General features: G+C 42.7%; 1 long non-coding RNA gene across 1 annotated transcript; it reads right to left on the bottom strand.

Annotated features, from left to right (window-relative positions):
* Window positions 1–1,850: 1,850 nt before the first annotated feature.
* Window positions 1,851–25,424, bottom strand: LOC149127917 (uncharacterized). Its single transcript, XR_016229636.1, has 4 exons — window positions 25,133–25,424; window positions 20,747–20,967; window positions 4,895–5,042; window positions 1,851–2,096 (listed from the first exon to the last, which is right to left on the bottom strand). It is a non-coding gene; the product is annotated as an uncharacterized LOC149127917 (long non-coding RNA).

The following is a 25,424-nucleotide window of genomic DNA, read 5'->3' as shown; positions in this document are numbered from 1 at the left end:
CCCAAGTGGCTGTAATAGCCACAGCTGGGCCAGACTGAAACCAGGAGCGAGAAGCTTCATCTGGGTCTCACACATGGGTGGCAGGTGCCCAAGCACTTGGACCATCTTCTGCTGCTTTCACAGGTGCCTTAAGCAGGGAGCTGGATTGGAAGTGGTGCAACCAAGAAACAAACCAGAACCCATAGGGTTACTCGAATCCCAGGCAGCTCTTTAACCCAATATACTGCAATGTCACAATTTTTGTAAATTTAGACACTAAAAGTGAGTGTTGACAACTGAAGAAATTAAGCTTCTGCAACTTAAGTGAGAGGCTAGGACTATATTCCTGGCTCTCTGTTATTATCCTGTCTCAGTCCTGGTTGTTGTGGGTGTGAATCAATGGATTGAAGGTGTTGGTGTCTGTCTCTGTCTCTCTCTCTCCCTTTCTCTCTCATTCCATAACACAGAGTAGGCTAAGCCTCCACCCATAGTGCCAGCATCCCATATGGGCACCAATTTGTGTTCCAGATGCTCTTCTTCTTTTTTAAATATTTATTTGAAAGTAGAGTTGCAGAGAGAGAGCCAGAGACAGAGAGAAAGGTCTTCCATCTGCTGGTTCACTCCCAAAATGGCTGCAATAGCTGGAGCTGGGCTGATACAAAGCCAGAAGCCAGGAGCATCCTCCAGGTCTCCCACTTGGGTGCAGGGGCCCAAGGAGTTGGGCCATCCTCAACTACTTTCCCAAGCCATAGCAAAGGGCTGGATTGGAAGTGGACCAACTGGGACTCAAATCAGTGCCTATATGGGATGCCAGCACCACAGGCAGAGGCTTAACCAACTATGCCACAGCAAGGGCCCCAGATCCTCTTCTCTGGATCCAGCTCCCCGGTTTTGTCCTGGGAAAGCAGTGGAAGACAGCCCAAGTCCTTGGGCCCCTAAACCCACCTGGGAGACCCAGAGGAAGCTCCTGGCTCTTAGCTTTGGATCAGCCCATCTCCAACTATTTTTGCCATTTGGAGACTGAACCAGTGGATAAAAAATTTGTATGTCTCTCCTCTCCCTGTAACTATGCCCACCAAATAAATAAATAAAATCTTTTTTTAAAAAAGTCTCTATATATTTCCATCTATTTCTCATTCTCTCTCAAGTATATAAATACTTTAAGATGGCAAAAGATTGGCCAGCACCATGGCTCACTAGGCTAATCCTCTGCCTGCGGCACTGGCACACCAGGTTCTAGTCCTGGTCAGAGCACCAGATTCTGTCCTGGTTGCTCCTCTTCCAGGCCAGCTCTCTGCTGTGGCCCGGGAGTGCAGTGGAGGATGGCCCAAGTGCTTGGGCCCTGCACCCCATGGGAGACCAGGAGAAGCACCTGCTCCTGCCAGATCAGTGCAGTGCGCCGGCTATAGCACGCCAGCCGTAGCGGCCATTGGAGGGTGAACCAATGGTAAAGAAAGACCTTTCTCTCTGTCTCTCTCTCACTGCCCACTCTGCCTGTCAAAGAAAAAAAAAAGATGGCAAAAGATTCAAGTCAAAGACTAGAGAATCGTCTTGGGCTCTGACTATAGTTTATGCCATTGATAAATGGAATAATTTGCCTGAAACATAACTTTGTGGAGTCTGAAGTAATCCTGCATTTGTAGACTCACTGTGATAAAACTATGGAGAGTTATTTAAGGACCTGCAATAGATTCTATCCTCTACACATTTTCTGATCTAATCCATGAAGCAAGTTCAGCCTCCAAAAGCTTTTAAAGACACTCTACTTTAATAATTCAAAATATTATCTTTTTAATTTTTTCTGATGTAGCAAATTCTTGCCAAAGTTTGAATTCAAACCATGTAAAAAGTCTTGTGGCTATGGCAATAAACAAAATTGAGACCATTGTGGATTCAGCTCAGATGGCTTTAAATCTTGAAACCATTCTTTATCTTATATGAATCCTGATTCTGAATTATATTTCTTTATGCTTTTCCAATTTATTTAAAAAATCTCATAAAAAATCTCATAAAACTCTTAACATACAATGTGAAAGAAGCTGAGGAATAAATAACCTACCAGAAATATATTTATTTTTGTCGGTCTTGGCCACATGTAGATGTCTCTAGAATCTTATCTGCAAGAGAAATATTGGCTCAGTGACAAAAATGAAGTGGCCTCCCTGTGGGGGAATATAATCTTTACACATGGGAAAAACAGAAAAGATGCCAAAAGAGCACACACAAGACTACCAATCACTTTGATTAAACATAAACTATTGTTAGATAACCAAAATATTAATTTATTACCAATTCTGTAAAAAAAATCCTTGTCAGGCCTGTCACTATGGAGTGGTAGGTAAAGCCATCTCCTACAGTGTGGGCATCCATGTGGGCACCAATTTGAGTCCCAGCTACTCTACTTCTGGCCTAGCTCTCTGCTATGGACTGGGAAAGCAGTGGATGAATACCTAAGTCCTTGGGCCCCGTGCACTCACATGGGAGACCTGTAAGAAGCTCCAGGCTACTGGATTCAAATCAGCCCAGCCCCAGCAACTGAGGACATATGGGAGTGAACCAGCAGGTGGAAGGCCTCTCTCTCTCTTCCTCTGTCTCTGTAACTCAGTCTTTCAAATAAATAAATCATATAGAAATAATTTATAATGTTCATCACAATTGTTCAAATAAATAGCAGTACACCAGAAAAATTATGATTTCACTAGAATCTATATACACAGAAAATTACTCAGGCAGTACTTAAAACATCTCTTGCTTTTATGTATCTCAAATTCCTTAAAAGTATCCAGCTTGAAAATTAGTTTTTGGCCACAAGTATATGTATAGGAAAAATTGACAGAATCTACTAGCACAGCTTTCTGTAACTTCCACGTGACACTCCTCCCTGTATCCAAATCTTAACATAATTCTCCACCACACAGACCCCTGACATTTTCCTGTTCACTTGTTCTAGCCCATGAGATGACCATAAATATGATATCAACATAGTTTGTAAAGTATTTTACAGTTGGGAGTGTGCCTTCTTGTACAGTATTCATGTGGAGAATCCTGAGACTTACCTGATGGACACCTGGGGCCTAGGTCAAGGCTGTGCAAGTCAGGCATTGGAAGGGTAGGCATTATGATGCAGTAGGCTTACCTACTTCTCTGGACATACCACATCACAGAGTGCCTGGTTTGTGTCCTCATTATTCCACACCTCCTGCAAGTGGTTTTTGTTTGTTTATTTGTTTTAAAAAATACTTATTTATTTGTTTGAAAGGCAGAGCTACAGAGAGGCAGAGGCAGAGAGCAAGAGGCCTTCCACCTGCTGGTTCACTCCCTGAATGACCATAATGGCCAGAGCTACACAGATCCAAAATCAGGAGCCAGGAGCTTCTTCCAGGTCTCCCATGAAGGTGCAGGGGCCCAAGGACTTGAGCTATCTTCTACTGCTTTCTCAGGCCATAGCAGAGAGCTGGATTGGAAGTGGGCAGCCAGGACTGGAACCAGTGCCCATGGGATGCTGGCACTGCAGGTCATGACTTTCCTATTACAGCACAGCACCAGCTCAAAAGTGTTCTCTTGAGTCAACAGATCATGGCTCAAAAACTTGGTTTCCTGCCATCTGAATGGGAAACCCACATAGAGTTCCTACCTCCTGGCTTTCATAGATATAACACTCACTATTGTGGGCTTTTGCAGAGTGATCCAGCAGATGGAGGACCTTTTTCTTTGCCTTTCAAATAAACAAATCAGTAAAAAATTATCAGTATGTGATATGGAACAATGGGTCTCTACCACCACTGGTTAAAGCCAGAGTTGCTCCACTTCCAATCCAGTTTCCTACTAATGCACCTGGGAAAATATCTGAAGACAGTCCAACTACTTGGACCATTTCTATCCACCTGGGAAACCTGGATAGAGTTTCTGTTTTCTGGCTTTGGCCTGGTCCAGTCCTAGCCACTGAAGCCATTTGAAGAGTGAACCAGCAGAAGGTATTAGATAGAAAGATAGATCTGTCTCTCCCTGTCTCTCTATGAATCTGCCTTTCAAATGAACAAATAAATAAATAAATTTTAAAAAAATATATTGGTGTGAGTTAAGCAATCCTGAAGGCAGCAGCCTCAATTAAAGCAGTAGACAACTAAAACAGGTGATTTGTGATTCCAGGTGCCAGCAGCATATGGATGGCCTAGCAGAGGCCACCCCAAAATGCTTACTAACAATTACAAATGAAATAGTTGAATTTTATACCTGCACAATTCTTCTCCATTTTGAGTGCAAGAGCCCAGAATCTTGGACCATCTTCCTGTTTTTTCTCAGAATATTAGCAGGGGGCTGGATCAAAATTTGGGCAGCCAGGACATTAACTGGTGCCATATAGGATGCCAGGGTCACAGGCAGTTGCTTTACCTGTTATGCCTCAACACAGGCTGCAAAACTGTTTTAATCTTATACATCTATTTGAGCACTGTACTGTGATTTATTTGTATTTTACAAACCAGCAAGCAGTAAAAGCATGAATTATTCACATGTTAAGTAATGGAAAATAGATTCACACTAAATTTTGTAGCATATAAGTATCTGATACTAAGTGTGAAAAACTTGTATAATGCCCACATTTGGATACACAATCCATAGAGATCATTAGGGAAAAAGTGTAACCATGAACCAGGAAAAGTCTTCCAAAACAGTGTTTGTTCCAAATCAACTGTGGTTTCTGAAATGGGTCTCAAAATACAACTTTTAAAATAAATGTGGTAAATTAAATAACCCTACTCAAACATAAATAAACCAGAGTTCGTGACATCTACAAATCATTTGATATTTGTCAATGCACTTCACTATAGCTCTAGATATCAAATATGACAAACTACATTTCACATTAATTGGAAAACAATTTTTTTTAAAAAATCATAGTAGACAAGACACACACCCTGGTATTTGATGTGAGCATCCCAATCAGCAGCTTAAACTGATGCAGCACAATCCCTGCCCCACAGCTCCTGGTTTTGTTTTAGCCCAGACTCAGTTGTGAGCCTTGGAGGAATCAGCACATGAAAGCACTGTATCTGTGTCTCTGCCTAAAAGAAATAAAAGGATAAATTAAAGAAATATACTATGCCCCTTATAAGCAGGATGCAGCTACAGAAGAGATGTTGAGTCTACGCCCCTCAATGTCCCTTAGGATTAAGAGAATGGGGTCTCTGAGGGAAGAATGTTGTAGGCAGGCATATAGAATAAAATTGATTAGATGTGTGAGCTAAAAGACCACACTTTCACCATGCCCCTGTGTGACCTCATACCCCTACCTGGCCACACCTGTGTACCCGCCAGCCAATCAGGTTAATTAACCTCTCCCCTTTGGAAATGGATTAAAAGTCTGGGACATGGTGTCCTTCTCTCCCCCTTTCCTTGGCCTTTTGCCAGTATGGGGCTTGCTGCGGCCCTGCACCTCCAGGGCTCGTGGACTTTGTGGCTGGTTCCTAGTACTCAGCATAAATTCAGATTTGCTTCTCTCCTGTAGATAGGGTTCTCACTCTCCTATGCATTTCTTTCACTAAATAAAAGCTTAAAAATGTAAAAAAAAAAAAATTGGCTGCCTTCTGCTCTTTTCCCTATTTCTAAACTTTGCAACACAAGCAACTGCAAATGTGCTCCATTAAAATACATTTGCTTACTGTGGACATTGCAGGGAGGTTTGAGGGTAAGAAATGCCACTTGTGATAACATCATTGCATACTGGAGTGCCTAGTTGGAGCCTGCTTATCCTACCTGATCCATCTTCCTGCTAATGTTCATCCTGAGATGATGATTCAAGTACTTGAGTCCCCCCCCATAAACATGGTAGCTGCAAATGCAGTTTTTGGATGCTGGATTTAGCCTGTCCTAGACTCAGCTGTTGCAGGCCCCTGGGCAGTGAGCCAGCAGATGAGAAGGTCTTTCTGTCTCTGCCTTTCAATTGAATGAAAATAAATAAGACATTTAAGAAAAATGACAGCAAAAGAGAACAATTAAAATATCCTTTTTTTTTTTTTTGACAGGCAGAGTAGACAGTGAGAGAGAGAGACAGAGAGAAAGGTCTTCCTTTTTGCCATTGGTTCACCCTCCAATGGCCGCTGTGGCCAGCGCACTGTGGCCGGTGTACTGTGCTGATCTGATGGCAGGAGCCATGTATTTATCTTGGTCTCCCATGGGGTGCAGGGCCCAAGGACTTGGGCCATCCATTCTCCACTGCACTCCCTGGCCACAGCAGAGAGCTGGCCTGGAAGAGGGACGACCGGGACAGAATCTGGTGCCCCAACCGGGACTAGAACCCGGTATGCTGGTGCCGCAAGGCGGAGGATTAGCCTAGTGAGCCACAGCACCGGCTTAAAATATCCTATTTTAATGAATTCTACTATATAAATTATCGTGTTCAATGTGGATTATCTAAATATACCAATTAAAAGAGATTGAAACAGCCAAAATAAAACCAAGACCAACCTATGTGTGATCTGTAAGAAAACATATATATATGTATATATATATGTTTATATATATAAAGACACAAAAAGATGATCTGATTCTGGGTTAATTAAAGAAAAAATTGGATGCCAGCATTATAGCACTGTATCAAGATTAACTTCCTACTTATGATGCTGGCATCCAGCAGAGTATCAAATATCAGCTGCTCTGTTTTCAACTGAGCTCCCTTCTAATGTCTAGGAAAGCAGTGATGATTATCCTAGTACCTGGTTCCTGCCACCCATGTGGGAAACCCAAATGGAACTCAGGTATCCTCCAGATGAAGAGTTAGGGTCCTGGCTTAGGCCCAGCCCAGCCCAATCCAGCCCATTGCAGCAATTTGCAGAGTGAACCAGAGGATGGAAGATCTCTTTCTCTGTCACTCTCCCATTCAAATAAATAAATATTTAAGAAAGAATAAATTTCACTTGCATATGAAATGTGAAAATCTGCATTACAACATGGTGACTCCACCATCATCAAAAACAACTACATGATAGAATGCATATGGTGGTGAGGTTTATTTCACTTCTACACACATATTTATCACCACTAATGTGTTTAATTATTCCATTTTTTTCAAGTGAAAATATGTAAGTACATTATGAGTAGGATAAACACAAAGATAGCTTCAGTTCTGATTAGGATTTAGGTCAGAAAAATTTTAAGTGTTACACAATGAAACTGAAGGCAGTTTTCCAAAAGGATAGTACACTGTTTCCTTAGCATCAATCTGTGCAAAGTAAAATCCATACAACTGAACGGGCATTACAGATACATCAGTGGTAATCAGTACAAATAAATATAAGTGGAAATACCAAGTCACTGGAAACTGGTATTTAGTAATGAATAATCAGACATGCCAGTTACTACTAGATGGAATAAGGAAATAAGGTCATCCCAGTGTTGACAAATCACAAAATACACATCAATGAAAATTTAGTTAATCGCTCCACTCTATGAATACTTCATATTAAATTTGAATTTATCCACAACCTGTAGCCTAACAATATTTTTCTCAGTTATTTAAAATATTTGCCATGCATTAGCACTGGTGGGGAATTAAAAAAAGTAACAGTCACAGACATCAAATAATAATCTAGAAGAAAGCAACGTTCCATAATTCCTGGAACAACTGACATGAACTGCCTGAACTGACAACCTAGAATAGAAACATCTGGGGAGGCCGGTGCTGTGGCTCAATAGGCTAATCCTCCACCTTGTGGTGCCAGTACACCAGGTTCTAGTCCCAGTCAGGGCGCCAGATTCTGTCCCAGTTGCCCCTCTTCCAGGCCAGCTCTCTGCTGTGGCCCGGGAGTGCAGTGGAGGATAGCCCAAGTCCTTCGGCCCTGCACCCGCATGGGAGACCAGGAGAAGCACCTGCTCCTGCCTTCAGATCAGCGCTGTGCACGGGCTGCAGTGCGCCAGCTGCAGTGCGCCAGCCGCGGCAGCCATTGGAGGGTGAACCAATGGCAAAAGAAGACTTTTCTCTCAGGAGGTCCGGCAAGAAGGCGGAATAGGAAGGGAGCACACTGATAGTCTGGGGAGAGATAGTTTAATAAAAGTGGAGATACTGCTGGTTCAAGGAAGAGTAGGGGAGGAAACAGCAGAAGAAACTCTTCTGGAACGCGTGACTCACAGCGGACCTGCGTGGAGAGCGTGGGAGCCCACAGTTCGGGACATCAGCGGCAGACTCAACACACCAGCGCTGGAACGCGAGGTGAGCCGAACCTCAATAGCCCGAGACACCGGCAGGCAAGTGGAAAGAGGAGACTAGAGGGAACGACCCCCGGGGGGGGAAGTTCACAAGGCTAACTGGAAGAGAGAGAGAGAGAGAAAAAAAAAAAAAAGGGTGACTAGTACGGACACGGGTCTCTCTCTCTCCGCTCACCTCTCAAGGGCGAGCAAGACAAAGAGCAGGCGCCATCTTGGACATACGTCATAAGCAGAGCGACCTCAGGTCTGCACCGGCCCTGAGCCTAGCAGAAAAACCTGACTCTGGGCGGGGCGAATTAACAGGAGATTAGGAGCTAGTAAATTTGTGGTGCTACTGAACTGAGACTGTGAAAAAAGAGACGGTGGGGGAGAGAACTCACGGAATTCACGTGAGCACTCTCCAGAGACGCTACAATTCCGTAACTTTGGCAACCCAATGGGAGGCTGAAGGAGAATTTGAGCCCACTCTGAGGGCCGAACAGATTCCCTGTGGGGATCTTGGGAAAGAGCTTCCGATCTCTGGCTCCTGTGGGTATATCATTTGCCTGCTAACTACCTCCAACTTCGTTCAGCTGTGTGGAATTACTTCCCTTTTGAATCAAAAAAAAAAAAAAAAAAAAAAAAAAAAAGAAGAAAGAGAGAGAGAGAGATTTACCACGCCTAACCTGGGAGTGTCACCTTTGGCACACCAAACAGAGCTCTCAGGCCACACCCATCTCAAGCCCTAAGGCTCCATCAAAAACAGATAGTCCACTTAATCTAGAGTCATAGTATAACAAGAAAAAGCACCACAGTGAAGAAACCAAATATCTCCAATATGCCAAATAACAAACGCAAAAACCGAGGTAATAAAAACAAGGAAGTCACCATGACGCCCTCAAATGAAAAAGACACCCCAATTCAAGATTATGAAGATGATGACATAGAAGAAATGCAAGAAGCAGATCTCAAAAAATTGATAAGAACATTAAGAAGTTCTCAAAAACAAATTCTGGAACTACACAAATCCTTAATGGACAAGATAGAAAATCTCTCTCGTGAAATGAAATATTAAGGAGGAATCAAAATGAAACGAAACAACTAGTACAACAGGAAACTGTGATAGTGACTGAAGTGAAGAATTCAATAGATCAAATGAAAAACACAATAGAGAGCCTTACAAACAGAATGGGTGAAGCAGAAGAGAGAATATCGGACTTAGAAGACAGAGAACAGGAAAGGATACAGTCAGACCAAAGAAAAGAAGAGGAAATTAGAAATCTGAAACATATTGTCGGGAATCTTCAGGATACTATTAAAAAACCCAACATTCGGGTTCTAGGAGTTCCTGAAGGCATGGAGAGAGAGAAAGGATTAGAAGGCCTTTTTAGTGAGATATTAGTAGAAAATTTCCCAGGTTTGGAGAAGGACAGAGACATCCTAGTACAGGAAGCCCACAGAACCCCTAATAAACACGACCAAAAGAGATCCTCACCACGACACTTTGTAATTAAACTCTCCACAGTGAAACATAAAGAAAAGATCCTAAAATGTGCAAGAAGAAACGTCAGATTACTCTCAGAGGATCTCCAATCAGACTCACAGCTGACTTCTCATCAGAAACTCTAAAAGCTAGGAGGGAATGGCGAGATATAGCCCAGGTACTAAGAGAGAAAAACTGCCAGCCCAGAATATTATATCCTGCAAAGCTATCATTTGTGAATGAAGGTGAAATAAAGACTTTTCATTGCAAACAGAAATTGAAAGAATTTGTTGCCACTCGTCCAGCCCTGCAAAAGATGCTTAAAGATGTGTTACACACAGAAACACAGAAACACGGTCATCAATATGAAAGAAGGTAAAGGAAGGAAACCAAGGAAGGAAACCTCACAGCAAAAGATCACAGGGAATTCAAAGCATATATTAGAACTTATCTTTGGCAAATGGCAGGGCAAAGTTACCACTTATCATTAGTCACTTTGAACGTGAATGGCCTGAACTGTCCAGTTAAAAGACACCGATTGGCTGATTGGGTTAAGGAACAAAACCCATCTATATGCTGCTTACAAGAAACACATCTTTCCAACAAAGATCCATACAGACTGAAAGTGAAAGGCTGGAAAAAGATATACCATGCCAACAGAAATGAAAAAAGAGCGAGCGTAGCCATCTTAATATCGGACAACATAAACTTTACCACAAAAACTGTTAAGAGAGACAAAGAGGGACACTACATAATGATTAAGGGATCAATTCAACAGGAAGATATAACAATCATCAATGTATATGCACCTAACTACAGGGCACCAGTTTATCTAAAAGATTTATTAACGGACTTAAAGGGAGACTTAGACCCCAATACAGTAATACTGGGGGAGTTCAATACTCCACTCTCAGAAATAGACAGATCATCCGGTCAGAAGATCAACAAGGATACAGTAGATTTAAATGACACTATAGCCCAAATGGATCTAACAGATATATACAGAACTTTCAATCCTACAGCTAAAGATTTTACATTCTTCTCAGCAGTACATGGAAGCTTCTCTAGGATTGATCACATACTAGGCCATAAAGCAAATCTCAGCAAATTCAAAAGAATTAGAATCATACCATGCAGCTTCTCAGACCATAAAGGAATGAAGTTGGAAATTAGTAACTCAGGAATCCCTAGAGCATACGCAAACACATGGAGATTGAACAACATGCTCCTGAATGAACAATGGGTCATAGAAGAAATCAAAAGAGAAATCAAAAACTTTCTGGAAGTAAATGAGGATAACAGCACAACATACCAAAACTTATGGGACACAGCAAAAGCAGTGTTAAGAGGAAAGTTTATATCAATAGGTGCCTACATCAAGAAATTGGAAAGACACCAAATAGATGAGCTTTCAATTCACCTCAAGGATCTAGAAAACCTACAGCAAATCAGACCCAAATCTAGTAGGAGAAGAGAAATAATTAAAATCAGAGAAGAAATCAACAGGATTGAATCAAGAAAAACATTCCAAAAAATCAGCCAAATGAAGAGCTGGTTTTTTGAAAAAATAAACAAAATTGACACCCCATTGACCCAACTAACTAAAAAAAGAAAAGACCCAAATCAATAAAATCAGAGATGAAAAAGGAAATGTAACAACAGACACCACAGAAATAAAAAGAATCATCAGAAATTACTACAAGGACTTGTATGCCAGCAAACAGGGAAACCTATCAGAAATGGATAGATTCCTGGACACATGCAACCTACCTAAATTGAACCAGGAAGACATCGAAAACCTAAACAGACCCATAACTGAGACAGAAATTGAAACAGTAATAAAGGCCCTCCCAACAAAGAAAAGCCCAGGACCAGATGGATTCACTGCTGAATTCTACCAGACGTTTAAAGAAGAACTAACTCCAATTCTTCTCAAACTATTCAGAACAATCGAAGAAGAGGGAGTCCTCCCAAATTCTTTCTATGAAGCCAGCATCACCTTAATTCCTAAGCCAGAGAAAGATGCAGCACTGAAAGAGAATTACAGACCAATATCCCTGATGAACATAGATGCAAAAATCCTCAATAAAATTCTCGCCAATAGAATGCAACAACACATCAGAAAGATCATCCACCCAGACCAAGTGGGATTTATCCCTGGTATGCAGGGATGGTTCAATGTTCGCAAATGAATCAATGTGATACACCATATTAACAAACTACAGAAGAAAAACCATATGATTATCTCAATAGATGCCGAGAAAGCATTTGATAAAATACAACACCCGTTCATGATGAAAACTCTAAGCAAACTGGGTTTGGAAGGAACATTCCTCAATACAATCAAAGCAATCTATGAAAAACCCACAGCCAAATCCTATTGAATGGGGAAAAGTTGGAAGCATTTCCACTGAGATCTGGAACCAGACAGGGATGCCCACTCTCACCACTGCTATTCAATATAGTTCTGGAGGTTCTAGCCAGAGCTATTAGGCAAGAAAAAGAAATTAAAGGGATACAAATTGGGAAGGAAGAACTCAAACTATCCCTCTTTGCAGATGACATGATTCTGTATTTAGGGGACCCAAAGAACTCTACTAAGAGACTATTGGAACTCATAGAAGAGTTTGGCAAAGTAGCAGGGTATAAAATCAATGCACAAAAATCAACAGCCTTTGTATACACAGACAATGCCATGGCTGAGGAAGAACTTCTAAGATCAATCCCATTCACAATAGCTACAAAAACAATCAAATACCTTGGAATAAACTTAACCAAGGACGTTAAAGATCTCTACGATGAAAATTACAAAACCTTAAAGAAAGAAATAGAAGAGGATACCAAGAAATGGAAAAATCTTCCATGCTCATGGATTGGAAGAATCAATATCATCAAAATGTCCATTCTCCCAAAAGCAATTTACAGATTCAATGCAATACCAATCAAGATACTGAAGACCTTCTTCTCAGATCTGGAAAAAATGGTGCTGAAATTTATATGGAGGCACAAGAGACCTCGAATAGCTAAAGCAATCTTGTACAACAAAAACAAAGCCGGAGGCATCACAATACCAGATTTTAGGACATACTACAGGGCAGTTGTAATTAAAACAGCATGGTACTGGTACAGAAACAGATGGATAGACCAATGGAACAGAATTGAAACACCAGAAATCAACCCAAACATCTACAGCCAACTTATATTTGATCAAGGATCTAAAACTAATTCCTGGAGCAAGGACAGTATATTCAATAAATGGTGCTGGGAGAATTGGATTTCCACATGCAGAATCATGAAGCAAGACCCCTACCTTACACCTTACACAAAAATCCACTCAACATGGATTAAAGACCTAACTCTACGACCTGACACCATCAAGTTACTAGAGAACATTGGAGAAACCCTTCAAGATATTGGCACAGGGAAAGAATTTCTGGAAAAGACCCGGGAGGCACAGGCAGTCAAAGCCAAAATCAGCTATTGGGATTGCATCAAATTGAGAAGTTTCTGTACTGCAAAAGAAACAGTCAGGAGAGTGAAGAGACAACCGACAGAATGGGAACAAATATTTGCAAACTATGCAACAGATAAAGAGTTAATAACCAGAATCTACAAAGAGATCAAGAAACTCCACAAAAACAAAACCAACAACCCACTTAAGAGATGGGCCAAGGACCTCAATAGACATTTTTCAAAAGAGGAAATCCAAATGGCCAACAGGCACATGAAAAAATGTTCAAGGTCATTAGCAATCAGGGAAGTGCAAATCAAAACCACAATGAGGTTTCACCTCACCCCGGTTAGAATGGCTCACATGCAGAAATCTACCAACAACAGATGCTGGCGAGGATGTGGGGAAAAAGGGACACTAACCCACTGTTGGTGGGAATGCAAACTGGTCAAGCCACTATGGAAGTCAGCCTGGAGATTCCTCAGAAACCTGAAGATAACCCTACCGTTCGACCCAGCCATCCCACTCCTTGGAATTTACCCAAAGGAATTTAAATTGGCAAACAAAAAAGCGGTCTGCACCCTAATGTTTATTGCAGCTCAATTCACAATAGCTAAGACCTGGAACCAACCTAAATGCCCATCAACGATAGACTGGATAAAGAAATTATGGGATATGTACTCTTTAGAATACTATACCGCAGTAAGAAACAACGAAATCCAGTCATTTGCAACAAAATGGAGGAATCTGGAACACATCATGCTGAGTGAAATAAGCCAGTCCCAAAGGGACAAATACCATATGTTCTCCCTGATCGGTGACGACTGACTGAACACCAAGAGGGAAACCTGTTGGAGTGAGGTGGACACTATGGGAAATGGTGGCTTGATCAGCATAGCCCTGACTGTTAATGAACAACTTAATACATTATCTCTCTTAGTAGTTTTTTTATCTGTTCTACTTAATATGACTGGTTTAGATCTGTAATTGATGCACAGTTATTCTTAAGTGTTGAAAATTAACTGAAATGTGATCCCTGTTGAACATGGTGGTGGGAATGGGAGAGGGAAGAGATGTATAATTTGGGACATGCTCAGGCGGACTTGCCCCAAGTGGTGGAGTTGGAAGCATACCAGGGGATTCCAATTCAATCCCATCGAGGTGGCATGTACCAATGCCATCTCACTGTTCCAGGTGATCAGTTTCAGTTCACAGTTGGTCATGGTGGAGGGACTGGGAGTCAAAGGGAGCACATAGACAAGTCTAGTACCTGCTAACGCTAACTGATGGAGTAAATAAAGGGGAGAGTGATCCAACATGGGAAGTGAGATACTCAGCAGACTCATAGAATGGCAGATGTCCTAAATAGCACTCTGGCCTCAGAATCAGCCCTAAAGGCATTCGGAGCTGGCTGAAAAGCTCATGAGAGTATTTCAGGCATGGAAAGCCAAGACACTCTGGCAAAAGATCTCTGCGAGTGAGATCCCAGTGGAAAGAACAGGTCATCAAAGAAGAAGGTACCTTTCTCTGAAGGGAGGAGAGAACCTCCACTTTGACTATGACCTTGTCTAAACAAGATAAGAGTCGGAGAACTCAGAGGGCTTCCATAGCCTTGGAAACTCATGACTGGAGCATAGGGAGATTACTGATGCCATAGACAGGAGTGTCAATTGGTAAAGTCAACAACAGGAGTCACTGTGCACTTACTCCTCATGTAGGATCTCTATCCTTAATGTGCTGTACATTGAGATTTAATGCTATAACGAGTACTCAAACAATATATTTCACTTTGTGTTTCTATGGGGGTGCAAACTGTTGAAATCTTTACTTAATGCATACTAAACTGATCCTCTGTAAAAAAAAAAAAAAAAAAAAGAAAAAAGAAATTATCAATTCCCAACTTGACTCTCACTGGGATTAAACATGACAATAGGTCTGATCTGATTTCATCATCATTTAAAAAAAAATCATCTATTATTTTTCACTTTATGTTTCTGTGTGGGAGCAAACTGTTGAAATCCTTACTTAATGTATACTAAGCTGATCTTCTGTATATTAAGATAATCAAAAATGAATCTTTATGTGAATGGAAGGGGAGAGGGAGTGGGAAAGGGGAGGGTTGTGGGTGGGAGGGACGGTATGGGGGGGAAGCCATTGTAATCCATAAGTCGTACTTTGGAAAATTATATGCATTAAATAAAAGTTTAAAAAAAAAAAAAGAAAGAAAGAGAATCCAGAATTAGAAATGCAAATGTACCATAGGCCATTTAGAACTGTCACGTGGTTTGAAGATCCCTGCAAATAAAGTACAAACAGTAAGTTAAAGTTCCCCATGGGATATGATTTTTCTTACTGAAACTACTTGGAATAAAGAAATATGACAACTATACATTTGCTCAAAAGTATACAAAATAATTTATAGCAACAGTATTTGTAGACAACATTCCTGTGTTAGCTACTTTATCCGTTGCTTTTATTTTCACAGTCATATTTATGGCTTTCCTATGTAACTGAAGAGAGTAAATACTGTTGTGTGGTTGTATGCATAACTTATAAACAATGTTATTTTCAGTGAAAAAAAAAAAAAAGAAGACTTTTCTCTCTGTCTCTCTCTCTCACTATCCACTGTGCCTGTCAAAAATAAAAAAAAAAAATAAAAAAAATCTGGGGAAAAAACACTCAAGGCAAAAAAGGAAAACATCATTTTAGTGTAAAATATCAATAGTCAATATCAGCATTCTGAAAAGTTGAGAAGCCAAGAGACAAACACAAGCAAAATTCTTCTTTGGAAGAAGCAGATCGTAAACTACAAAAAGAACCACAAAGAATTAGACTTGGTCACTTCTGAGGACAGCGGCGGAAGAAATCAGGAAGACACCTGAACTGACAAATGCCCATTCATTCACTTGGGTAAGCATTCTGTGGGTGTTTATATTTTTATGTAAAGTCAGCAGAAAATAAGTGCTACTGAACAATAATGAGGCCCTTGCTTCTCGACAACTGGATTCACCAGAGAGGAAAGCATTTATTTCAAGAAGCTGGCATCTTGGGGAGAAAGATCTCTTCATCTAAAACATGCTCTTTCCACCCAACAAGCCAGCAAGAGCTGTTTCTAAGAACATGGGTCGAGGGGCAGACACTGTGGTATATGGGGTAAAGGCAGCCAGCAGTACCACTGTCACATATGGGCACCAGCTGCTCGGCTTCTGATCCAACTCACTGTGAATGCAGCTGGGAAATCAGTGGAAGGTCACCCACATGCTTGGGCCCCTGCCACCCCCTTGGGAGACCTGGGAGATGCTTCTGACTCCTGGATTTGGTCTGGCCCAGCTCAGGTGATTGCAGCCATGTGGGGAATGAACTAGCTGATGGAAAATCTCTCTCCATCTCTTCCTCTCTCTCTCTGTACCTCTTCCTTTCAAATAAAATAAATAAATCTTTTTTAAAAAAAATGGGTAGCTTCAGATGGAGGTTAGAAATCAAAGGGATTCTATTTAGTTGACAATTTGGCAGCTGTTCAGGCCTTGCGCTAATAAGTGCTCATCTGGGGATATCCAAGGCATCAACCAGGTGAAGATGTTTTGATGGGGCTGAAGCTCCTTTGTTAGCTGGGTCAAAGTCTGCTATTCTGGGCTGGTGCTGTGGCACAGCAGGATAAGACACGGCCTGTGCACCAGCATCCCATATGAGATGCTCCTTTTCTGACCCAGCTCTCTTCTGTGGTCTGGGAAAGCAGTAGAAGATGGCCCAAGTCCTTGGGCCCCTGAACCCATGTGGGAGACCCAGAAGAGGCCCCTGGCTCCTGATCAGCTCAGATCTGGCCATTGTGGTCATTTGGGGAGTGAACCAGTGGATGGGATACCACATAGGATCCCTGATCATTATAATAATCACTTACATAATATTAAGTCAAATTATGTATAAATATATTAAGTATATTGAATATTTAATTAATAGACATAGACATTTAAAATATATTAAAAATCTCAACTCTTAAAACTCAGTTTTCTAAACCCAAAGTCAGAGAATACATGAGATAATCTTGACAAAACACAAAATTTCTTTCCCTTCTGTAATAACCAAAAGGTAAAGAAAATTCTTTTGTGCTGTGTTTCTTCTAAAGGGAAGCTCCTCCAGATTACTTAGAAGTTAAACCCAATGGAAAGGTACCCAAACTTAGACACTGGAAGCTGTGAGCATTCAACATTATAAAAGAATGAAAAAACTTAGAAAAGATTACACCTGTTGCCGGTACTGTGGCTTAGCAAGTAAAGCCACCGCCTGCAATGCTGTGACCCCATATGGGTATCAGTTCACATCCTGGCTGCTCCACTTCTGATCCAGCTCTCTGCTATGGCCTGGGAAAGCAGCAGAAGATGGCCCAAGTCCTTAGGCCCCTGCATCCCTGTGGGAGACCAAAAAGAAGCTCCTGGCTGCAGCTCAGTGCAGCTTTAGCAATTGTGGTCATCTGGGGAGTGAACTATCAGATGGAAGACCTCTCTCTCTCTCTCTCTGTAACTCTACATTTCAAATAAATAAATACATCAAAATTAAAGAAAATAATAACCTTAGAAATAAAAGCAGAAAAAGAATCCCATAGACCAATTTAAATACATCTAGAAAAGTCAGGTGTAGGGGCCAGTGTTGTGGTGTGGAGTGTAAAAGCCACCACCTGTGACACTGCATGCACTTGGGAGACCTGGAAGAAGCTCCTGGCTCCTGGCTTCACATCAGCACAGCTCTGGCTGTTGCGGCCATCTGGGGAGCGAACCAGCAGATGGATGACCTGTCTCTCTCTCTCTGCCTCTTCTCTCTCTGTGTAACTTTGACTTTCAAATAAATAAAGCTTTTTAAAAAATTAGGTGTAAAGATTAAGTACTCTTATTATCCTTAGTCTCCTAAGATAAATATTACTCTTTCAAGATTAATTTATTTCCAAGGCAGAGTTACAGAGAGAGAGAGATCTTCCATTGGCTAGTTCACTAGCCAAATGGCCACTACAACAAGAACTGAGCCAGGCAGAAGCCACTGCCAGGAGACTTATCCAGGTCTCCCACATGGGTGCAGGGTCCCAAGGACTTGGGCCATCCTCTCCTGCTTTCCCAGGTGCATTAGCTAGGAGATGAATCAGAAGTGGGCCACGAGGAATCAAACCAGTGCCCATATGGGTTGCTGCCATCACAGGCAGCATCTTAACATCTTAACCCGCTGTGCCACAATATCAGCTGTAAAGACAAGCATTTCTCATGACAGGCCATAACTAAACAATAAAGGAGGAGAAAATAGCTTATAAGAGATGGGTAGTTGTTGGAAAGGAGTCAATCAAATGGAAATTGTAAGAAGCTGCAGTTGAGAAGATGGTTGAAAATGTTATTAGAGGGGCCAGGCACTGGAGCGTATAGCAGGCTAATCCTAGGAAAGCAGTGCAAGATGTGCTTGAGAATGGGAGACCTACAAGAAGCCCCTGGTTCCTCTTGGATTGGCTCAGCTCCAGCCATTGCAGCCATTTGGGGAGTGAACCCATGGATGGAAGACCTTTCACTCTGCCTCTCCCTCTCTCTCTCTCTCTCTCAAAATTTTAGGCACTGTGGTATAGAAGGTTAAGCCTCCTCCTCAGTGCCAGCATCTCATGTGGACTCCGGCTCAGTTGAGTCCCAGCTGCTCTACTTCTGATCCAGCTCTCTGCTAATGCACCTGGGAAAAGCAGAGGAAGGTGGCCTAAGTACTTGAGTCCCTGCAGCTGTGTGGGAGACTCAGCAGGCGCTCCTAGCTCCTGCTTACTGGCTCCTGCCTGACCCAACCCCCACCCATTGAGGCCATTTGGGTAGTGAGTCATTGGATGGAAGATCTCTTTATTTTCCTCTCACTTTGTATTTCTGCCTTTCAGATAAATAAATCTTTTTTAGAAAGTTAGCAGACTTTAAAATCAAATATTAAAAACCTCTAGCAAATATTTATCATTAATATTGATATTTTCTAAAAAAAAACTTTACTGATTTAACATAGGGGACTAAATCCTAGTTTTATTTATTTGAAAGACAGAGTTACAGAAAAATAAAGCCAATGAGAAAGAGATTGTCTATCTGGTTCACTCCCCATCCATCTACAACAGCCAGAGCTGGGACAGATTGAAGCCGGGAGCCAGGAAAATCCATGTGGTTCTCCCACATGTGTGGCAGGGGTCACAGCATTTGGGCCACCTTCTGCTATCCCAGGCACATTCGCAGGGTGCTGGATTAGAAGTGGAGCAGCTTGGACTCAAAGAAGCACTCTTATGGGACGCAGATATGATAGACTGCATTTAACCTATGATGCTGCCTGCCCCCACTCTGAACATTTTTAATGTCAGGGCCAGTGTTGTGATGTATGGGTAAGGCCACCACCTGTGATGCTGGCATCCCATATGGGCACTGGTTCATCTCACAGCTGCTCTACCTCAGATCAAGCTCTCTGCTAATGGCCTGGAAAAGCAGAGGAAAATGGCACAAGTGTTTAGGCCCCTTCTACTGATGTAGGAGACCTGAATGGAGCTCCAGGCTCCTGCCTTCAGTCTGGCCCAGTGCTTGATTATTACAGACATCTGGGGATGAACCAGTAAATGGGAGAAGTGTGTCTCTGTCTCTCTCACTCAGCATTTCAAATACGTAAATAAATCTTTCAAAAATTCAAAACTTTGGGATATTGACTTAGAATTATTTCTTATTGGGGCTGGTGCTATGGCATAGTAGGTTAAGCCTCCACCCACAGTGCTGGAGTGCTGGCATCCCATAAGGACATTGGTTCAAGTCCTGGTTGCTCCACTCCAATCCAGATCCCTGCTAATGACCTAGGAAAGCAGTGGAAGGTGGCCCAAAGTCCTTTAGCCCCTGCACCCATGTGGGAGAGTGGGAGGAGGCTCCTGGCTTCTGGCTTGATATCTGCAAGATCCAGCCATTGCAGCCCTCTGGGGAGTGAACCAGTGGATGGAGGATCTCTCTCTCTCTCTCTCTCTCCCCCCTTCTCCCTCTGCCTCGCTCTGTTATTCTGCTTTGCAAATACTTAAGTAAATAAATCTTAAAAAAATTATTTCTTATCCATGGTAACTTACTGTTTAGTGAAAACTTAGCAGGTAATTTTGAATGGTTATATGTTAACAACTTATGAAAACATTTACCAAAAGGCCGAATGCCTTCTATATATTTTAAGAAGCCAAGAGTACATGTATTTAGAAAAATCTATCTTTTACATTTAGCAATTCAAAAAAATTCATCCTACTGCAGAGTAGTCCTTGGTCTCTCTAGCTGCTACACTGCTTTATCTCTCTGCAGCCACTGTAAGTCAGAGATGCTCTTATCCCTGGGCAGGAAAAGCTGAGGTCTATTACCTCATGTCAAATTGCATAGGGGCCCCAAATCAGTAATCCATCCCGTGATCACCTTGAGGAGAGGATCTGGGTTGCGCATGGCACAAGCATCATGAGCCATCAGGGGTGGCATTCCCTTTCTACCCAGTCATCCTCCTCACCTTGCACAGCTCATACTGGGCATTCTCTTCAGTGTGTGTTCAGTTTGTATACCACCTCCTGCTCATGTCTGCCACCACGTGGCTTCTGCTGTGATGTAGTGAACAGCAAGATGGCCCTGTGGTGTCAAAGATCAGGCAGAAATGCTCACCTGTCTGCTTGATGCTGATGTTTGCTCCATCTCACACATATCCACGAATCCAGCAAGGCTTGCAGCATCAGTTTGAACCTCACTATGGATTCTGACCCAGTACTGCATACATTATCTTCTCTACTTCCTCTCCAGTCAGTGTACACTTGAGTCCATTTCTCAGGAAGATGAGGAGAGGGAGACATCCCTTAGGTTGCAGGGACCTGATGATGCACAAGGTGCTACAGCAAAGACCACCAATTCATTTTTTAGCCATTATACTTACATTGCCTGAGAAACTAACATATTAGATAAGTATGGTTATTCTCTTAAGTCATGATCTTGCCACAGAACAACTTTAAATTGGACTTCATAGGAAGCAATGAACACTGCATCATCTTTTCATCTAGTGTTTGTGCTTAGGTGAAAATTATGTTTGGATTTTAAATAACACAAATAAGCACAACCAACTTTTACACATATAACAGTACACACATATAATGCATAGCATACATTATGACACAGAATAATATAGAAATCTCTGCAACTCTTTAAATCTTTTAATCAGGCCCTATGGCACACCATGTGGGTAGCCAATTGCACAGGGATGAATGTTGGTAAGAAGAAAGAGCTTATTTCTAGAAGCTGGCATCTTGGGGAAAGAAATTTCTCTCTTTTTTTAAGATTTTATTTATTCATTTGAGAGACAGAGCCACAGAGAGTGGGAGAGCCAGAGAGAAAGGTCCTCCACCAGCTGGACCACCCCCAAAATGGCCACAATGGCTGAGGCTGGGCTGATCCAAAGCCAAGAGCCAGGGCCTTCCCCATATCTCCCACATGGGTACTGGGTCCCAAGCCCCCTGGGCATCTCCCACCGCATTCCCAGGCCACAAAGCAGAGAGCCAGATCAGAAGAGGACCAACAGGGACATGAAACAGTGACCACATGGGATGTCAGCACTACAGGTGGAGGTCCAGCTCTATATGCCACAGTACAGCCCCAAAAGAGAGCTCTTGATATAAAATGTAATATCTGTTAAAGGGTTAATTTTTTAAAAGATTTATTTATTTATTTGGAAGTCAGAGTTACACACAGAGAGAAGGAGAGGTAGAGAGAGAGAGAGGTAGAGGTAGAGAGAGAGAGAGAGAGAGAGAGAGGTCTTTCATCCAAATGTTCACTCCCCAATTAGCTGTGACAGCCAGAGCTGTGTCAATCCAAGGCCAGGAGCCTGAGAGCATTCTGGGTCTCCCACTTGGGTGCAAGAGCCCAAGGACTTGGGCCATCTTCTACTGCTATCCCAGACCATAACTGCTAAAGGGTTTCTTAAAGGACAAGGGTAGCTTCAGGGGGAGGTAAATAAAAAATGAGTCACCTTAATTGACAATAAGTAAATGCCCAAGCTTTTTTCTGATGAGGCCTCTTAACCAGGGGGCTCAGCATCAGTTGGGTGGAGGCTTCTTTGTCAGCCGGGGCAAAAGTACACCATTATACAAATGCTACTACTCACCAGAGTAATTCAGGCAATATACAGTATCAGTAATTGGTTTTTGCGATATAAAATGTGAAAAGGAAAAGGGAAGGAGGATGGCTTTAGTATGGTTACAACTCCTTTTTAAAAGCTCCAGTCAACTGAATATAATTACTTCCTGCTGTTAGTAACCTCAATTAACCCTATTGTTCTCAGGGGAAACCTGAAAAATTTACTTGAGCATTTAACTCGGAAAGCAACTCCAGTCACAGTGATGGTACTGGACACTAACATACATAAAGATAATTATATCCTCATTTCAGATTCAGTAGGCACTCTGTTGGAAAAACATCTTTTATTGCTTTATTAACTCTTGTTCCTCACAGTCAATTTTATCAGAGGCATTTGTGGAAATTTGCAATAGATTTAAAAAAAGTTTTTTTTTTAATTTATTTGACAGCTAGTCGGTGAGAGAGACAGAGAGAAAGGTCTTCCTTCCATTGGTTCACCCCCCAAAATGGCCACTACAGCCAGTGCTGTGCTGATCTGAAGCCAGGAGCCAGGTGTTTCTTGTCTCCCATGTGGGTGCAGGGCCCAAGCACTTGGGCCATTCTCCACTGCCTTCCTGGGCCACAGCAGAGTTGGACTGGAAGAGGAGCAACTGGGACTAACTGGGATTAACCAAGTGAGCCATGGTGCTGGCCCCTATGATAGATTTTTAAGAGATCAGGGAGCCCCAGGGTCTCTGCTCTACCACTGGGCTGAGGCAGAGCTGAAGCTCCTGCTTTTTCTAAATTGACAAGGACTCCTAACCTGTCTCCTTGGACATCAACAGCCACAGACACAGTTGCTGGAAGGGTTAAGGGATTTAAATGCTTACTCCATCCCATTTACCAGATCTCTCACAAAACCTCTACTGTTAGAAACCCACTGACGCTGTGGCATATTGGGTAAAGCAGCCACCTGCAGTGAGTGCCAGCATCCCATGTGGGTGCCCATTGGGGCCAGTCCTGGGTGCTCCAATTGTGATCCAGGTCTCTGATGTGGCCCTGGGGGAGCAGTGGAGGATGGCTCAGGCCCTTGGGCCCTTGCACTGTGTGTGGGGGGAACCCAGAGAAACCTCCTGGCTCCTGGATTCGAGCCAGCCCCAGCTCTGGCCATTGCAGCCATCTGAGAAGTAAACCAGTAGATGAAGGACCTGATGGAACAAGGAACAAGGACATAAGCCTCAGCCATTCTCCTGCATTGAACAAAAGAGATAAACATTGGAATGTATTCTTTGCCCTAGAAACACAATTGGAGGGCCTGCGCTGTGGCATAGCAGGTAAAGCTGCTGTCTGCAGTGCAGGAATCTCTTATGGGTGCTGGTTTGAGTCCTGGCTGCTCCATTTCTAATCCAGCTCTCTGCTATGCCTGGGAAAGCAGTGGAAAATGGCCCAAGTCCTTGGGGCCCTGCACCCATGTGGGAGACCCAGAAGAAGCTCCTGGCACCTGGCTTCAGATAGATGTACCTCTCTCTAGCCATTGTGGCCATCTGGGGAGTGAACCAGAGGATGGAAGTCTTCTCTCTCCCTCTCTGCCTCTCCTTCTCTCTCTGATTAATCTTTAAGAAAAAAAAACCACCTCAATTGGGTCTTACACTCTGTTGTCTTCATACTCCACCCCTTACAGCCACCTGAAAGACCAGTTCCAGGAATTCCCCTCTGCCTGCTGCCCCCTACCTCACCCCCATCCCCAGCCTTCCCTAGGGGTCAGTCAGGTATTCCATCATGGGTATGTGGACAGTTGCTGTTGGTCACCCATCTCTACAGATTTATTTTCCCTGAATGAATTCGGTCCAGCTATAAATTCATACACTACCTCCTCTATTCTGTGCCTCTTTTCCTAACAGGACTGCCCCCACCTCTGCCTCTCTAACTCTGCTTTTCAAATAAAATAAACATTTAAAAAAATCCCACTTAACAACCACCTTCTCTTAAATTTAACACATATGCAGGCCATGCAATATTACAATAGAACACCATGTTTTTTTTAGTCATAAGATCTTAACTATATCCTGCCCAATCAGTCACAATGCAACTCAAGGTGATTTTGGATGGAAATTAAATTTAACCACTCATATTTCACCCAAGAGGAAGAAATCCTCATACAAACAACCAAATGAGTATTCTTCCAAAAAAATATCCAAATTTCCTCACAGGGAGGCTGAAGTAAAAATCTTAGAATCTGTCTCCCACACACCAGTACTACAAAAAATGACCTAAACCAGGTCTAAATGCCATGAGCCCAAAGAGCAGAGACAGAAATTTCAGGTATGGTTCAACTTACCCAGTCTCAGAGCTGTTGACTCCAGACACAAAGGGGAGCCATTGACTCCCCGCAAGGTAGCTAACATGACAGCGGGAAGAGAAAGGAAAGTCCCGGAGAGAAAGTGCTCTCAGAAGCTGCGGGGATGTCCCCAGAGTCCCAGCCAAAATGTTAGCTCAAAAGTGGCTCTGGGGTGGAGGTACAAGTGACCATTGCCCTCCTTACTAATGTGAAGGTTTAAGCCACTTGAAAAATACATTCCAGGGGCCAGCGCTGTGTCTCAGTGGGTTAAAGCCCTGGCCTGAAGTGCTGCCATCCCATATGGGCACTGGTTCTAATCCCAGCTGCTCCTCTTCCCATCCAGCTCTGTGCTATGGCCTGGGAAAGCAGAAGATGGCCCAAGTCCTTGGGCCCCTAACCTGTGTGGGAGACCCGGAAGAAGCTCCTGGCTCCTGGCTTCAGATCAGTGCAGCTCCAGCTATTATGGCCAATTGAGGAGTGAATCATCGGATGGAAGGCCTCTCCCTCTCTCTCTCTGCCTCTCCTCTCTGTGTAACTCTGACTTTCCAATAAATAAATAAAATCTTTAAAAAAACAACAAAAATACATCGCGGACTTCTGGGCTAGCTCACCAATGTTGTTTCCAGACACATAATCCGGCTCTTGATGCTCACCGCTTCAATTCGCCATAGCTGAGTGCTGGCCAGAGGAAAGGGTGTATTTCCAGAAGGTAGCTGCAGTCTTGGGAAAGAAAGTCCTCCCAATCCAAAGAAGCCTTTTTCTACCAAACTGCACAGCACAGAGGGTGTTTAAAGGGACAGGGGTAATTGGAGCATCAGGCTTGAAATAAAACAATGAGTCTATTCAATTGACAACCATGCAGATTTTCAGGCTTTGTTCTGGGGGAAGTCCCACCAGTCAGGG

This window comes from Oryctolagus cuniculus, chromosome 2 (genome assembly GCF_051225735.1).
Source record: "Oryctolagus cuniculus isolate XC-2025 breed Fujian yellow rabbit chromosome 2, ASM5122573v1, whole genome shotgun sequence".
NCBI classification, from domain to species: Eukaryota; Metazoa; Chordata; class Mammalia; order Lagomorpha; family Leporidae; genus Oryctolagus; species Oryctolagus cuniculus.
The sequence above is the reverse complement of the archived record's forward strand: the minus strand, read 5'-3'. Positions and strand labels throughout refer to the sequence as shown.